General features: G+C 44.4%; 1 long non-coding RNA gene across 1 annotated transcript in view; it reads right to left on the bottom strand.

Annotated features, from left to right (window-relative positions):
- LOC109300732 overlaps window positions 1-17,141 on the bottom strand; it is a 96,723-nt gene extending 79,582 nt beyond the window's left edge. The window contains exon 1 of the long non-coding RNA XR_002098312.1: window positions 16,578-17,141. This is a non-coding gene — a long non-coding RNA (uncharacterized LOC109300732). The remainder of the gene's footprint in view (window positions 1-16,577) is intronic.
- Window positions 17,142-17,484: the final 343 nt, after the last annotated feature.

Consider the following 17,484-nt stretch of genomic DNA (forward strand, 5'->3'; position numbering starts at 1 on the left):
AGATGGGTGGGATGGGGCTGTGAGCAGGTGGGGAGTGGCATCTGGGAGTGGGACAGGTGAGTGGGGCATGCAGGGAGTGGATGACAGCTCTGCCATAGGCCTCAACCCCACACAGTCACTGCACAAGATCCAAGCTCTGGCCATGACCCCATCCCATCCACCTGGCCACGAGCGCCATGACCAGAGAGGTCTAGGGCCTGTCTCTATGAGTTCCCAGGGTTGGGGCCAGGATCACTGGGCAGTGACAGCATGGGGCCAGGGCCCAGGGCAGAGCCATGATCCGTTCTCAGGTCTAGTAATCTACCACTTAAGACGTTTTGGTGAGCTGTTGCAGGTGGGGTAGATGGACATGCTGACCGGGCCTGGCACGGCAGGTGGGGGTGTGGGAGTGCTGACCCAGCCCACAACAGCTTATCAAAACTGCCTAAGTGGCCCTCTAGCCCAAATAATTGCCCAAGCCTGAGGAAGATGCAATAGAGGAAGTTAAAAACCCCCAGGGAAGGGAGTTAGGGGGAAGGAGAGGGGGAGAAGGGAAAAGTGAAGGCTGTGGTGATGAGGGGAAAGCACAGAGCTGGTGTTACCCTCTCAGGGTTTCAGGAAGCACCATAGGTTTTGGTTTATCTGTTTGTCATTTGTTGTAGGGCTCATAAATTCAGGCTGTGGCCAGACCTTTGTCCGTTGAGTGACTTCTGAAGCGAGTAGACATCCTGATAGGTGAATGTGCTTATGTCTCCTGTATTCATGGAGATACCTGACTACAACTCAAATTCCAGCTAAGCATGAAGTTAACATGTGAGCTGCAGTGGCTAACTATTTATCTTACCCAGTGTTGATAGGGTGAGACTGGGGCTTAATGGCCAAGTTGATACAGTTGGCTTGGAGAGTGAAAAGAACCCAGGCTAACCTCAATCCCACTGAGCCAGAGCTGGGGGAGATATTCCCCTTCTCAGACCCTGAGCTCTTTGGACCTCAACCCAAATCATGCTGACAGTAGCAGTGGGTCAGACAAAAGACCCTCTCAAGTCAGAGGAAATGCTCAGAAAAAGGATTGTGGTTCGATGCAATCTGAACCCCATCCAAAGGATGCCAAGGATCAGGGAACCTCAGGGGCTCCTCAGGAGAGCAGACTGGACCAAGTGGGGGAAGGCCAGGGCTTCATTCATGAGCAAAGGGGGCAATTCAGTATAAGCTCCTCATTATGCACTATTCAGTTGGGCCAGTGGGATCATAGTGTATGCAAGCTTAGCAAAACAGGACCCACATTTTTAGTTGCAAGGGGACCTCATGATGAGGGTGACCAAAGACCTCACAGTCCCAGCTATTAGTGCCAAAGCAGTACTGAGCCAGGTTTTGAAACTAGCCTGTGATGTATGGGGAGGCCATTTAGGGATGGGAAAGACCCAGGGTAGAGTGCTGGGGAGGGTTTTTTTTGCCCTGGGGTATACCAAGAGACTACTGTATAACCTTTCCAGAATGCCAGCAGGCTGCCCCTTGGCCCACTCACAAGGCCCCCTGGTACCAGGTCCATTAGTCAGCATAATGTATGAGCAGGTCCCAGTTCAAGAGGATCCAAGTTCATCCTGGTTCCTGTCAACTATGCCACCTGCTACCCTGAGGTTGCAGCAATCTGCTTGGCTTTGGCACAAACTGTGGCCTCTGAACTACTACCGATATTCTCCCGGCTAGACATTTCAAGGGATTGGGGCACAGCCTTCATGTCCCGGTTACTGCAAGAAGTTTGGGGTTTATTGACGGTCCATTCTGTAAAGACTTCAGTGTATCATCCCCAAATGGATGGATTAGTCAACAGGTTTAATCAAACACTGAAGGGGATGTTGAGAAAATTTGGCTCAGGAGAGCTTCACACTTGGGACCAATTACTGCTGTACTTATTGTTTGCCATTCGAGAAGTTCCCCAGTCCTCCATGGGCTTTCTGCCCTTTGAACTGTAATATGGGAGGCAGCCCTGGGGCATGTTAGACCTCTTGCAGGAATCCTGCCAGGCCACTATAGAACGTAGGCCAATATATTCTGAAGCTAAGAGAAAGATTAGATCTGGTGGGTGCCCTCACAGAAGAAAATCTCAAAGCTGCCCAACAGTCACAGGAACCACAGTACAATAAGAATACCCAGCTGCAGGTGCATTAGCCAGGAGAGCGAGTGTTACTATTCCTCCTCTCCTCTGAGAACAAGTTGCTGGCCAAGTGACAAGGCCCTTTTGTGGTCCAGCGGAGGGTAGGCAAGGTAAATTATGAAGTTCGCCTAGTGGGGAAGAAGCAGGGTTTGCAGATATATCACATCAACCTGCTAAAGCCCTGGAAGACCTGAGAGGCCTGTATGGTCTCTACATGTTTCCTGGGAGATGGCCTGGAAATTCTGGACTCCCCCCCGCAGATCCAGTGACAGGCCTCGTGCCAGGGGAGTCTCTGACCCCAACTCAGGGGGCTGAAATAGAAAGCCTACTGCAAAATTTAGAGAAATGTTTACAGGGATTCCAGGCAGAACTACATTAATTGAATGCCAGATTATCCTCAAGCCATGTTGTGCAATTCAGAAGGGATACTCAAGATTTCCAGCACAGCTGAGGAAAATGATAAAACAAAAGATTAAAAAGATGCTGGAGTTAGGGGTAGTAGAGGAATCAGCCAGTGAATGAATGAACCCACTTGTTTTGGTGCTGAAGCCTGATCACACCATCCAATTTTGTATTGATTTTCACAAATTTTTCACTGCAGTTTCAAAGTGTGACATGTACCCTAGGCCCAGAATAGATCAATGGTGGAAGAAATAGGCAATGTGAGATATATAACCACCCTGGATTTAACCAAAGGGTATTGGCAAATACCTCTGGACCCAGCATCCCAAGAAATCACAGCCTTTTGCAATGTTCTGGACTCTTTTGGACACTTCCAGACTCTACCTTTTGGTCTCCAAGGGTCCCTTCAGCTTTCTAGCATCTGATGGACAGAGTATTCCTCCTACTCCGGGCATATGCAACCACCTATGCGGACAAAGTAATATTTGCCAACATGTGGGCAGAACACCTCCAGTGGGTGAGAGAAGTTTTGCAGACAATACAAGACAGTCCTGCTAAAGGTCACCTGGGATACACAGAGCTTAGCTACCTAGGATATATACTGGGTAATTGCAAAATCAAGGTGCTAGCAGACAAAATAAAAGCCTTGATGGAATTACCAGTACCAACAGTCAAAAGGCGGGTGAAGTCATTCTTGGGCTTGACAAGATACTATTGACAGTTCATCCCACAATTTGCTGCAATTACAGCTCCACAAACTGACCTGTTGTGGAAGAGGGCACCACAAAGGGTCCAGTGCTCACCCAAGTGTGAGGCAACATTTGAGACAGTAAAACAACTCTAAGCAGTGCACCAGTCCTGCACAGCTTGGACTTAACAAAGAAGTTTATATTGCAGACAGATGCCTTGGAGCGAGGCTGTTTTGTCCCAGGAGTTTGAGGATGGAGAACACCACATCTTGTAGGAAGCTCCATCCCTGAGAGCAGAAATGTGACGCGACAGAAAAGGAGCATCTAGCGATTAACCAGGCTGTTGAGATCCTCCACTACCACCTCCTAGGGGCCTGTTTTCATTTGGTCACTGACCGTACCCCTTTACCATCGCTTAATGCCACAAGGAAAGCCAACCCCTGGTTAACAAGATGGTAGCTGTCCCTGCAGCCTTTTGATTTCTCAATACACCACCACCCTGGGATTGCACATGCAAATGCAGACTTCTCCTGAGAGGGGGAATTAAAAAAATGGAAGAGTGTATCCCTGGCTCTACTCTTGGGAATGGGCAGGGATGTGTAACAAGATGCAAGGCTCAGGACTGGAGCCTAGCTGCCTAGGTAATATCCTGACTGCCTAGGAGCACTGGGACAGCTAACAGGAATGATTAGCTAGCTCTAGAGGAAGTTCAAACCACCCAGGGAGGGGAGAGGGAGAAAGCTATAGTGCTGAGGGAGAAGCACAAAGCCAGGGTTGTCCTCTCAGGGTCTAAGGAAGGACCACAGGTTTTGCTTTATCCCTTTGTTGTTTGTATACTTAGTTCATTGTTTATGTTGTATTCCGTGGGGACAAGTTTGCCCCAGGAAAAATAAACTTTCTGGTGAGAGAAGTGACAACCTGCTACAACTACACTATCAAATAATGACCTCAGTGTACTGCTCTTTAGAAATTCAAACTAAAAATAAACAATAACAAATAAATATTTTTAGGGGAGATAGTATCAAACCCCAAGCCCCAGCTGAAAATGGAACAGTATGGCTCAGTACACATTCAGCCTACTACTAACCTAATACCTAAGGGAGATATCCTTTGGCTCAAGTGGTAGAGGCTGCTTGACTCTTCAGTGTTCAGGTTCATTCCACATAGATAAGTATTTTGTTTGGATAAACACTGCCACTGTTTATTAGACAAGCATCCCCAATCTGATTTTGTGGTGCATGAATCCAAACCTTGTTGCTCCAGACAACCTCTAGCAACAAATATGACAGCAGAATGTTAACCGTGAACAAAGAATTAAAAAATGAACATGCAATCTAAAATTCAGAAGTTGGTCTTTATGTCATTAATACTGTTTAGATCAGTGGTTCTCAACCTTGCCTTCTGTGTGTTTCTTGATTACAGAAAAATAGAGAAATTCTTCTGTTGCAATGAACTCAGAGAGACCACAATAGGTCAGAGTCTTTTGACAGTAGGCATTCCTATCCGAAATCTCTGAAGGCACCTTGTGAATCACATGTAGGTGTCCACACGCCTAGTATTGTGGCATCCTGAAGCACCATTCAAAAGGATCTCAAGGCACTCTGGCTGACAATCACTAGTTTAGATACTACAGGCTAGAAGCTTATAACAACTACTGTATAAAAGCAGATAAGCAACTAATGTTTTAATTTACTATGGCTTACATCATGGTAAACTGTGATTTACTTTTAGGTTAGGTATCAATCACTTCAACAGAAAATATTTTGCTTTTATACCTGTTATATCAGATGACCGCAGTTCTTGGATACAGGTTTCCCGCGCTTTATGTGGGCTCTATATGTGTGAATTCGCTCTTATGCAATGACCCTTTTTATACCAAAAATTTGTTATATGCAAAGTAAATTCACCCTTATGCGATCAGTGTGGTGGAAAATGGCAGGCAGCCGCTTTGTGTGGTGCATTGTGAGAGTGACATGCACCATAATATAATCTCCTGTGTGGATCTGTGCTCTTCACTCATTGTCTGCAACACGTGTTTCTGTAGCTGCCATCCCTATTATGATAGTGCCCTGTGCTTGTGTGTACTGTCTGCTATTGGCGAGTACCAAAATTGTCTTGCAAAAGTAGTAGAAATGGGTCTGGGGGTCAGTACAGTCTAGGTCTTGGAATGTATCCATATTTGTTACATTATAAAGTGGGTTCCCTTTATGCAAATTTGAGTTATGCACCATTTTCCAGGAACACATGTACAGCATAAAGTGAAGGAAACCTGTATAGATATGCTTAAAAGAAAAGCAAAAGTGGCAAATAAAGAAGGATCATTATGCTGGGAATTGGGTGGACTCTTAGTGAAGCTGGTGGGTGTAATGGCTGCTCTTCATTCAGGAAGCCCTTCTACAAAATGGATAACAGAGTTGTAACAGTAGAAACCACAACCCAAAGCACTGGCCTCAAGAAAACTGACATAGGAATTGAGCTATGCAGTCTGAGGGGCTTTCTCTGGAGTCTGAATGCAATTGAATTATGCGTCACTTGATGGAACTTCTGTGCATACATGAGAGCGAAGGAGTAACCCACCATACAAACAGGATAAAATGCATTTAGATAGTCCCAGAGACAGACAAAGAAGCACTTGTAGCAAGACGCTAAAGAAAAAAAAGTCAAAGGGAGCTAATACACAAAGTCAGGGCGGATCTGGAGCAGTGCAGTTACACCTCTCTTTAATTCTTGGTCCATCCAAAATTTAAAACCAACTGCCTGGCAGTGGCAGCACCATCACCACTTCTATTCAGACAGCAGTGAGGGAGTCAATTTATTAATGGATCAGTATAATCTACCAGATTCTTTCTAAGCTCCTCATTTCACAGGTGTTAACAACTCTCCCTCCCTTTTTTAACATTCTTAATGTTCTACCTATCCAGCTATTTTTCCTTCTGCAATTTTGCTGTTAGCTTCTCCTGGCAAACTAGCCACTATGTCACAGCCCTGAAGATTGTTTTTAACTCTAGCTAAAAACATTAACTTATGTGTTTTGCAATAACTTTCAGTGAAAGATGGGATGCACTGTCCAAATGCTCAAGAAGATTTTGTTTTATGAATCTGAAAAGAGATGCACCTTTAATTCTAATGACTAAAGGATTAATGAAAAAACATACTTTGATCATTTTGCCTAGTTTGTTCTGCTTTTATACATGATATAACAAGCTAATGAACATTCAAATATTGTTATATTTGTTTTTGCTTCAATGTTAAACTGAATAAGATAACCCTGGGCCCCTAACTTATGGTAAAGTTTCTAGTTTCTTTTTAACTGGAGAAAAATGTTTGGCTATTTGCTTGCGTCAAAGGAATAACAATACATTCATGGGCAGATCCAGGAATTTGAAAAGTGTGGTACAGGACATGCCGCCAGTGCTGCAGGGGAAGTTGCAGCTTCCTTTCCCTTGCTGCAGGCAGATGGTGCCAGAGCAGCAGATACCAGGTGTCACAGGGTACCCCCCCAATTTTTTTTAAATACCTTGCTCTATGGGCAGTTTGCCCAGCTCGTCTGCCATGCTTTGGACGTTAGTTGATATACAGAGTGCGAGAGGCTATCCTGGTCTTATCACAGTGACCACCCGGATTGCAGTCCTAGCCTTATGGGCCAATTGCATGGCTCCATACCTTCCCTACACCATGCCCATTCCCTGCAGGTGGCATCCTTAAAGATGTTTTACCGACTGCTGATACCACCCCTCACTGAGCCATCCGACCCCTTGGCCTCTCTCAGCCCCACTCCAGGCCCTCAGACCCTGCAGTCTCTCCACACAGCCCCTTCCTGGGCTGCCAAACCCCTCGGTCTCTCTCTCTGCTCCACTCAGGTGCCAGACCCCTTGGTCTCTCCTCCAGACCCTCAGACTCCTCAGTTTCATACAACCACTCCCTGGGTTACCAGGTCTCTTGGTCTCTCTCCTGGCCCCTCTCTGGGCTGCCAGTCCCTTTTGGCTTCTTGTCCTGGACCCTTTGAGTCCTCCACTTTCCTACATATTCCAGGCCCTCAGACCCCACTGGTCGTGCACTCTATTCCACAGGCCCCTCAGACCTGTCTGGTCCTGCACTCTATTCCCTGGCCCCACGTGGTCCTGGTCTTCCCTGGTCAAGTGCTTTTGTGTCAGGGTGTGCTCCCCTAGCCTTTCCCCTCCTCAGGGTAAACCACAATGCACTAGGAGTTGAGGCTTTCCAGTGCCCCACCCATGCCTTTCCCTGGAGTAGCATTTCATGGAGGCTGCCACAGGCAGCTTCATCATGCTAACCACTCCCAGTAGGGTGCAGTTTCAGATCTTACCCAGAACCGGTCTTAAGGGCTTCCTGATTGTACTTGTCCCTCTCTGGGCTCCTTCCAGATGTCCTACATCGCTCCTGGGCTGTTAACCACAGCCAAATCCTCCATCTCTGGCCCCCAGCTCACTCTTGGAACCCTTTCCTTGATCCCTCATCAGATGGCCTAGCACCAGGCACTGTCATCCTTGACCCTCTTCCTCTAGGCTGTGGCCACACAAGGATCTCTGGCCTCTCCTAGGCCCTGGCCCCACCTCAGGGCTCATATTCAGCTTATTGTCCACTGTAACCCCCAGGTTCTTATGGTAGAGCTGCTGCCCAGCCAGTCAGCCCCCAGCCTGCACCAAGGCATGGGATCGTTCCATCCTAAGTGCAGGACTATGCACTTATCCTTGTTTAACCTCATGAGATTTCTTTTCGCCCAATCCTCCAATTTATCTAGGTCACTCTGAATCCTAGCCCTAGTCTCCAGTGTATCTACTACTGCCTCCAGCTTGGTGTCATCTGCAAACTTGCTGAGAATGCGCACTATAAAATCTTCCAGGTCACTGGTGAAGACACTGAACAAAACAGTCACCAGGACCAACCCCTGGAGCACTCCACTTGATACTGGCTGCCAACTAGACATTGAGCCATTGATGCTCAGAGCCACCCTCTGAGCCTGATGCTCCAGCCAGTTTTCTATCCACCTTAGTCCATTCATTCAGCCCATACTTCCTTAGCTTGCCTATTAGAATGTTGTGGGAGACAGTATCATTTCCCTTCCCTCAACCTCTCACCATCTCCAGAAGGGTTGCCTACGCGTTGACTCCAGGTGCAAGAAAAGGTGACCAACGCAGTGGCAGGCAGATCCCCATCTGGCACATGCTCCCAGACCACGGGGGAAAGGCAGGGAGCAGAAGGTCTCAAGACTGCTGCTGCTATTGTTTCCAGGTGACGTGACCCAAGGATAGGGAAGACTAAGGACAGTTCCTGCCCCACTTCAGCCAAAGGCTAGGGAGAGTAGCTGCACAGGGTGCCGGGCTCTGTGGCAGTGGCAGGGTCAAGTCCCTGCTTTCTCCCTCTCCACCCTGTTTCACCTGCTGACTGAAGGGCTCCAGCTGTGGGAGCAGCAATGCAGAGGGCCAGACATGGCAGCATCAGTGGCAATCCCCTGCCTTCCAGGAGCTCCTGCTCCCTGCCCTCCCCCTGGCTGTTCCCTGTGGTCCAAAAGCAGGTGCCAGTAGTGGTGGTGGTGGTGGGGATTACTGCTGTCCCCACCCTTGCCCTGCACTCTACACAGCTGGCACCCTTGGGTCATGAGGGAAATGCAGTGGAGAGGTAGGGAGCAGGGACTCAAACCTACCACTACCTGGGCAGCCCATGCAACAGCTCCCTGCAACCCTCGGCAGGAGGTGACCAGGAGAGGTCCTGGGGCTTCCCCACCCTTGGGTCAGCTAGGAACAGCAGTAGCATCAGGTGGATCCCCCCCTTCTTTGCCTGCTCCCTGCTTGGTCCCCCTGGTGCCTCCAGCTGTGCCTCAGGCCATGTTGGGAAACCTGGTATAGGGAAATGGAGTTGCTGACACCTAACCTTCACAGTAGAAGGTGTGCAACTGCACCCCAGCCCCCCAATCCACCCCTGAATCAGATCAATAAGGAAGGAAGAAATGCAGAAGGCAATTTGGACCACCAGCAGAGATAATAGCTAAGATGACAAAGGGAAAAGTTAGCAGGTATATTTAAAACTTCACTGGAAAACATCAATGTATCATTAGCTTAAATCATACTTCCATGTAAGATGGGGAACTACAGATTTGTAGGGCCTAATTCTGGACTGACTTGTTTTACACTAATGAAATTCCACTGAATTCCTTGGAACTATTTTTGAGTTATACACATGTGAAAAAAGAGACCTAACTTCAAGAAACAGAAATTAGACAAACAGGAATACCACAGAAGGGCTGACAAATGTATGATTTAGGGTCCAGTTTTCTGAGATGCTAAGTTCCTTTAACTCGATCCAATTTATTCAGATGCTTGCAGAAGCAGGGTCCAAGATTGCAGAACTCATATAAAACATTTTGAGGGCACAATAAAGAGTTAACAGAATGGAAAGTTAACATGATATGACTAGATTTTGGTACAGTAAAAACATAAAGAACAATTTGAAGTACTGAATAAGGAAAAGCATGCTGAGGCAAGGATGACAGAGGTCCTCAGGATATGCCTTGTGGATCAGCAATACTGAGGCTGCATTAATGATTGCTACAATAGCCAGTGATGAAAGCAACAACTGCAATGAGGCACATTTTGCTGGAACTCTTCTGGTGTTTTGCCACAAGGGTGATGTCTGTTGTTAATTAACATACTATTTATATCTTTTGGCTTTTTTAAGTGAATCTGCTTAGTGCTTTTTAAACAGTTCTGACTGACAGCCATAAAACAATGATATCCATACTGCAAATCACTTGAATCTGCTAGAGTGAACTCAGTAAGTCAGGAGCAGCTTTTCTTTACTTTACTTATAAAATTGTCAAAATTAGTAAGTGCAATAAGGTAATAAAAGTAATGATCTTATGAAACCAGTCACAGAAATGAGGAGGGACCTGAAATTCAGGATGACATGTGCAGGCTCAAAATATTATGTTTAAGCAATCTAGGGTACAGAACGTAAAGAAAGGTAATGAGTCTAGGAGGGAGGGGAAAAAACAGAAGGAAATATTTCTTTAATAATAACCTGTTACAAAACCAGATGAAAAGAAATACTCAGGGTGTGTGATGTATGTTATTATGAAATATAATACCCCAAAACCTTTAGCACAGTCAATGAAAAGTAGATAAAAAACAAAAGCCAACAATGTTCTGTGATGCATGGATAAAGGTACCTAATGAAGACCCATTTAGAACAGCACAAGCAGTTCTAGGCCATTTTAACAAGAACAGTTTTTGCAGAAACAGAGCAGTAAAGGGCCAGCAGGATTACGTGATTTTTGCTATTCAGAAAGATTAAAGAAAATAGTTCTTCAGTCTTCTGAAAAATATCTCATCTGTCTGAAGGGGATAGACAGTATATAGCTAAAATTCTATTAAAGCTAGTGTGAAATACCAGAACAAGGGAGCACGAACCCAAGCTAAGAGTTTGACATTAGAGGAATGTAGGAGGAATTCCTTTACACAGAAAGCTAGTTAATATATGCAATCAGCTACCAAGAGCAGCAATCACAAGAACTTAAATCATTTAACAAGGATTTGAAACAAATACCCGAGGAATAAAATGAACAGGGAATGAAAGAAAAGGAAGATCAAAATTGGCTTTTTAGCCTCTTCCCATGGTAGCAATTCCTGTTACCATAATCAATAGCAGCATTTTGTTCATTAAAATTCAACACCACTTCGGTTACTGAAGGAATTATGTATTTCAGAAAATGTAAATATATGTTATAAGTACGCTTTTCTAGATAAGATATAAAAGTTAAGTCCTGGAAATTTGTGATATTAAAAACCCAATGGCACTCTTTGAAAATAATAGGTAAGGTAACACTGATGACTTGGCTAAAATCTAATTTGAATAATTACATCCTATCTAAATAACTCATTAACTTGAAAACAGATACTTTATTATTTTCTTCTTGCCTTAAAGAGAGGTTTAGCGTGGAGATGTCCCATTAAATTGTTGCCATTTCATATAGGAGATGGCTATATCTCTGTGGCGTTAGGACAAGATCCTCGATATTGTTCTAAAATCATTAAGATCAGTTTGCAAAGTCAGAATTTTGTGGCCCTTTAAAAATGAAAGGGGCTATTAATATGTATGGTGAGTATATCCACATTATCAAGGAAAGAAATGTGAAAGAGAGACATTGCAAACAGCTAAATTGAAAACAAGCACTATAGTTTACTGAAAATGTGTCTGAGTCAAATCAGTATAGCTCCATTGACTTCAGTGGAATTAATACTGAATTTACATCAGCTGAGAATCTGACCAAGATAATCTTGCTTTTAAGACTGCAAAATAAATCATTAAAAAAATAATAATTTAAAAAAGGATGGGCTTTTGTCTCAATATAATACTTTAAAAGACTCTTCCGGTTAATAATAATAATAATAATATAATAATAATAATATCACATATGAACACTATGCTACCTGCTTTGCTATTTATTAGAAAGTGTTACGCTGAGCTTTTTTAAGTAAACAACTTTTTTGGTTCCACCAACACCATCTAAATTTGACTTTTTTAGTCTCTGGTTTGAACATATATATCTGTTGGGTTTGACAAGTCACATTTTAGAATATACTATTTGCAGCAACGAAACCCATGCCCAAAGCTGCAATTTAAGTTCTGTGCACAGATGGTTTCACAAGACCAAACCCTATGTTTGGGTAAGGGTGAAGGATGTCTGTAAGAAAATGTTAATTTTAAAATAGCACACAGATTGGCTTCACAACATGGTAAAATTACAACATAGCTCAAAATGTGAAACATGGGCAGGATTGTCAATAAACAACATATCGGGACCTTTGTTTCTTGGCTGGCATCGTATCCTGACATCAAACTCTGTGCAAAACTTTGAAGAGACTAATAGGAATTGACTATATGGGACAATAAATCCCTTCTTAAAACACAGAACTTCATGTCAGGATATGGTGCCAACCAAGAGACCAAAGGTCTCTTCCATATGCCGTTCATTAAAAATCCTGCCATTGTTTCACATTGAGCAATGCTGAAATTTCAGTGTTGTGAAACCACACTGCATGTTACTTTAACACAAATTACTCTCTCCTTCTTATATACTGCTTCATGCATATCCTTTCACAGCATCTTATGAAGTGAATTTCATTCCAGGAAAGCTTGTGCTGTGTGCATGTATGTATATGTAAACACATACACCCACTCCCCCAAACACTTTTAGTTACCCTATAAGGTACAAATCTACCCTGCCTTCTATTTTAATAATTAGACATGATGTCCACAAAACAATAAGCCATGGTTATGCAGCTGGTGTGAAACAATGATTGCTGCCTGGTTTTGTTTACCCTATGACATGCTTGCTACAAGTGGCATGGGTTGCCTATATATGTAACAAGCAGCAGATCAGCAAGGGAACGGGCTGCTTATACACATGCTTGGGGATGGGGGAGGGCATTTTAATTAGAGTGGCTCCTGGACAACCACTCTAATTAAAATGCTTCACTGTCACATGTAGTAAGCCCCTGCACGTTTAAAACTGGCTGTGCAATGCTTTATTTAAACTTCATCCAATGAAGTTTAGATAAAGTGCCCTGTGACCATTTTAAAATGTGCAGGGGCTTAATACATGTGACCCTGGCAATGTTGAAGTGTTCTAATTAGAACACCAATGAGCACATGTATAGGCAGCCAGGGAACATAGCAACTGATAAAACAGGGAGCAGAAAACAGCAATGGATCAGGCAGAGGAAGGGGATCAGAGTCTCAGGGAGGGTACAGGGCTTACATTGTGGCACCCTAACAAAAAGGCTGGTCCCCACTAACATCGAATACACCTACACTGTTACTTAGGCTGCCCATAAGCTCAAACCTGCTGACCAACCTAACACTGAAAACCCTAAATTCCATTCTTAGATGTAGTTCAGACTACCCCTGGAGTCAGAGCCTGAAACCAGCCCTGCTCCCATCTACACATTGTTCAGAACCAGGCATTGCAAGCCACAGGGAGTTAGTTGGCAAGCAACAATACTACAAATCCCTGCTTTTAACTTTAGCACCCCGCTTCCTCTCTTTCCTGCCTGTAATATCAACCAATCGCAGGAGACATAAGTAGTGGGTAAGGCCCTAGACCAGAAAGCACAAAGTGTAGTGGTTGCAAGGTAACTTGTACATGGGGTAAGGTCAAGCAACTGGCTTGAGTGAGCTAAAGAGGACTCTAAATAGCAGCATACACATACACTTCATTTTCTTGCTCTCTTCTTTTAACGTATCCATGTGTTGGCTCTTGTCTTAATTATACACTTTTCATGATGGGTAACCTCTTTTTGGTCTTTGTTTGTACAATGCCCAGAATGAGAAGACCCTCATCCACAACTGTGGCCCCTACATGCTGCCACCATACAAATAAATAACAACATAATAAGGAACATAATGCACATTTTCTGCAATGCCTCCAATAACATTTTTAATAAACACCTCTTTTTTCCTTTTGAAACTGCATTTGCCAGAATCAATTATTTAATAAACAAATTTCAATACAGTAATTATTTTCTGACTTTGTGGAACAGCTTGAGTTTTCCAACTCTGTACATTCAGACATGTAAGCAAAGGTACTGAGGGATTCAAGAGATTTATTTTACAAAGCTTTACCTGGGTGAGTAATCCTTACTCATACAAGTAGTCCATTTTATGGATTACTTTATAGACAAATAGAGACTACAACTGGTATAATTAATAAGGCTGAATAGTGGGGAGCACTGGGGTATTGTGTAGGGCACTGCTAGTACTGTTTCCATTATGCAGTTTCAAGAGCCAGCTCTACTGGCCCAGCCCAAACCCTATGAAGTCTGTTGGAATTTTCCCTTGACATTAAAGGGAGCTGAATTGCCCAGTAAGATGCCACATTTCCCAATAGCTAAATTCCAGTAATATTTTTAAAAGAGGGGTATGTAGAAGGTAGCCTTGGACTGGTTAGAAGTGTCTTCCCACCTTGAATGCAGTTCTTAATTTTATCTCTAAGGGCCTGACAGGGTTGTCTATAGTACTGTTTTTCATCCTAAAATTAAAAGATTTAACTAATTTAAGCCCTTAGGTTTTTCCAATCTCTTTTTATTTAAGTGAAAATTCTAAACTCTTTATGGAGCTCTGATCTTTCAGTGAAGCCAAGGTGAGCAAAACTGCTGAAGAGCTGTAGTCAGGAAGAACTACTGCACTTATCATTTATGACTGGACAAATCATGTCTAAATTAAATTCATTTTATCCAAGTACAGTGCTAGCATATGGCTGTATCTTTAAAAGATTTATGTTGATATTCATACTGACTTCACTTTCTACAAGAGGGTATATTAGTCACAGCAGAGTCACTAGCCGACAACAAAATATCTACCAAGGTTGGCAAAATAAAGTAGTATTGTATAAATGAAGAAACTGAATGATCTAGGGTTTTCTGTATTTAAAAAAATTAAAGAGAGTTGAACACCAACGACATATGTACAAGATTTAACTGAAGCCAGGGGCTCATAAAAACAAATGTGGCAGTTTCTCAAAGACAGCAGAATCAGGAGAACTATATAACCCGTTCTGCAAACATAAAAGGAAATCTGCCACGGAACTAGGCAAACTGTTTCACAGGTCTGAAAATTTTCCCATCCCAAGGAACTGAGAAATCTATTTTACAATACGTTTTGTGTTCTCCTGACTGCACTAAGAAGTAATTTCACAGATGTATTCATATGTGCACTGCTTTCTTGAACAAAATAAAAACTCAAGGTGCAACACAGCACTTGAATTAGAGTAGTGGCACAGAGACCAGCGGCACTGTTAAGTTGCAGGCAAATACAGAAGCCAATGTGTGCTCAACAAAAGTTCAGAAATACAAAGCAGAAAACATTGTACTGAGGAAGGGCATGTTACCAAGGCAAAATGGGATTTTGTTTGTTTGTTTTCCTGGGGGGGGAGAGGGAAAGATTGTTTGTTTAAACTGCCTCCATTCTAAAAACACCATGGAAACTTTCATCTCTGTCATAGATAACTGTCAAAATTAAGCAAAAAATAAAGTGTAATATTACACTCCAAAAAAGATCATTTATAAGAGTGCAATACTGTCCTAATTTTGCACTGGAACCTAGGCATTAGGCAGAACTCGAATCTCTCCGAAAGAAGAGCGTACATTTTGTGCCAAGCTGACACCATTCATGAACATCATAAAGTTTTCCAACATCTATTTGCTGAATATTTTTATCCATGTTCATGTTAAATAATATAGTGTGGTTAAAATCTAGAAAAATTTAGACCTCAATACCTGGGAAAGTTATTTTCCCAAAAGCAACAGAAGGTGTCACTGCTAACTGAAACTGAATGACTGGATTCTGTAAGTGGAAAATGCTGCCCTTGTCTTAGGAGGATTTAAAAGTTATTCAAGAAAGGAGAAAATGGTTTTTCCCTTTTTTCACTATTCACCAAGCCCAAGCATTAAAAAAATGAATTAAAAGATGGAAAAGTCTGCATTATGTAATCTAAATTCTCTCCCTACTTACCCAGAACCTCTTGTGTCCAAGTGGATTACACCTATCCCCAGGGGTAAGCAGCAAATTTCTAGAGATCATGCAAGAAGGAATGGAAAAGCAGAACCAAGGAAAGAGGAAATATAAATGGAAGAATAGGAAGAAAAAGAAAACAAAAAACCCCCGGAAACAACTAAGTTCTCTCTCAGTTCAAGGGAAACAAACTTGCTTGACCCTCTGGGCCAGATTTGGACCCACCTCCAGCAGTGGGGTGAGCATAGATGTTAACTGCGACAGGTGCCCTAGCTGCTGTCAGCTCAGGGAGCCACAAAGGTTTCTCTTGCCCTGCCACTGCCAAAACAAGTCCCAACAGCACCATGTACCCTGAGATTCAGTGGCAGGGTATATAGTGGCAGTAGTAACCTGCAATTCCCTGAGCTGCTGCATTAGCTCTGGAAGGCCTGGGGATTAATGCCAAAGCTGGTTGCTCCACCCCTAAATGCCTGGCCATTGCAAGGAGCTCAGTGGGCCAGACGACACAACTTCAGAGGCCGGATCAGACCCAGGGCTGTATACTTGACACCCCGGTCGTAGGTGGTTGGAGAAGTTACTGTGCGATTGTATGGTACTGACAGAAAAGATGACTTTGTATTATCCATAACATAGAAGTATAGGCATGCACAACAGTATAATGAACTTAAAAAAAAAAGGGTATGCAACCCAAAAACTTGTAAACCACTGCTTTATACACTATTATTGCCTGCAGCTGAATCCCCTCAGGCTGTAACTGTACCTGATTTCACAAAACAAAGCAGACCATGATTTGGATGAGTGCCATCCAAGGAGGCCCTGCAACTCACCGGGAAGCCAGTTTAGAGACTTAATGGCTGGTTTTCCTCCCTCCAAATCTACACTGAATCAAGGCCCAGGCTCGAGTAGGCTGCGGCGATGATGCCGTTTTCAACTTCAGATGCAAAACGGAGCTCCTGCTGAGCTCTGGCCACCACAACTCCCTGGAGGAGAGCTTCTATTTTGGATAATGACTTTCTGCCCATCTAAATTTATCCCGCTGCTTCTCTGAGAGAGGCTAAGTCTCCGCTCCCTGTCCTAGTTGGCTTGGTAGCATTGCTGGTCTAAGACAAAAAGCCTCCAGGTTGCAGGCCAGAGGGGGTGCATCTAGTAAGGGACCAGGTGAGACTTCTCTGTACACACATCCAGCCCTTGCCATAGGGGGTGGCCCCTGGCAAAGGAAAGCCAGCAATGGGTGACACAGAGGTGAGCTCCCAGCGCTTGGGCCACTTCCATGCCTGGAGGAAACCTCTACCCACTCCCACTGGCGCCAGGGCATCTCCTGGCAAGGAAGGCTGAGTCTGGGCAAGACACACCTACGGTCCCTCAGCTCTGGGCCTGGGCCGCTGCCGCTCCTGCTCGGAGCCCGCAAGCCAGGGAGTCTCAGTCACTTTCTGTGTGGGACCCCCCAACCCCTTCCCTCGTCTCCTCCTGCAGGCAACTCCAGTCCTTTGAGTGATACAGCAGGCCCCCGCCCTGGCTGCAGCAACCCAAGGAGGGTGTGCTCCTGAGGGGGCTTCGGGTGGTGGAGCAGCCGGAGAGGGGTCCTAAGCAGGGGGCAGGGAGGAGCCAGGGGGACTCGGGCTGGGGGAGCAGTCAAAGAGGTCTTGGAGGGGGCTCGGGAGCAGTGGGGAGGGAGGCCTGGGGGGGAGCTCGGGGCAGAGAGCAGTGGGGGGGTCCTGGGGAGGGACTTGGGGG

Source organism: Gavialis gangeticus, unplaced genomic scaffold (genome assembly GCF_001723915.1).
Source record: "Gavialis gangeticus isolate Ggan-Ray unplaced genomic scaffold, GavGan_comp1, whole genome shotgun sequence".
Lineage (NCBI taxonomy): Eukaryota > Metazoa > Chordata > Crocodylia > Gavialidae > Gavialis > Gavialis gangeticus.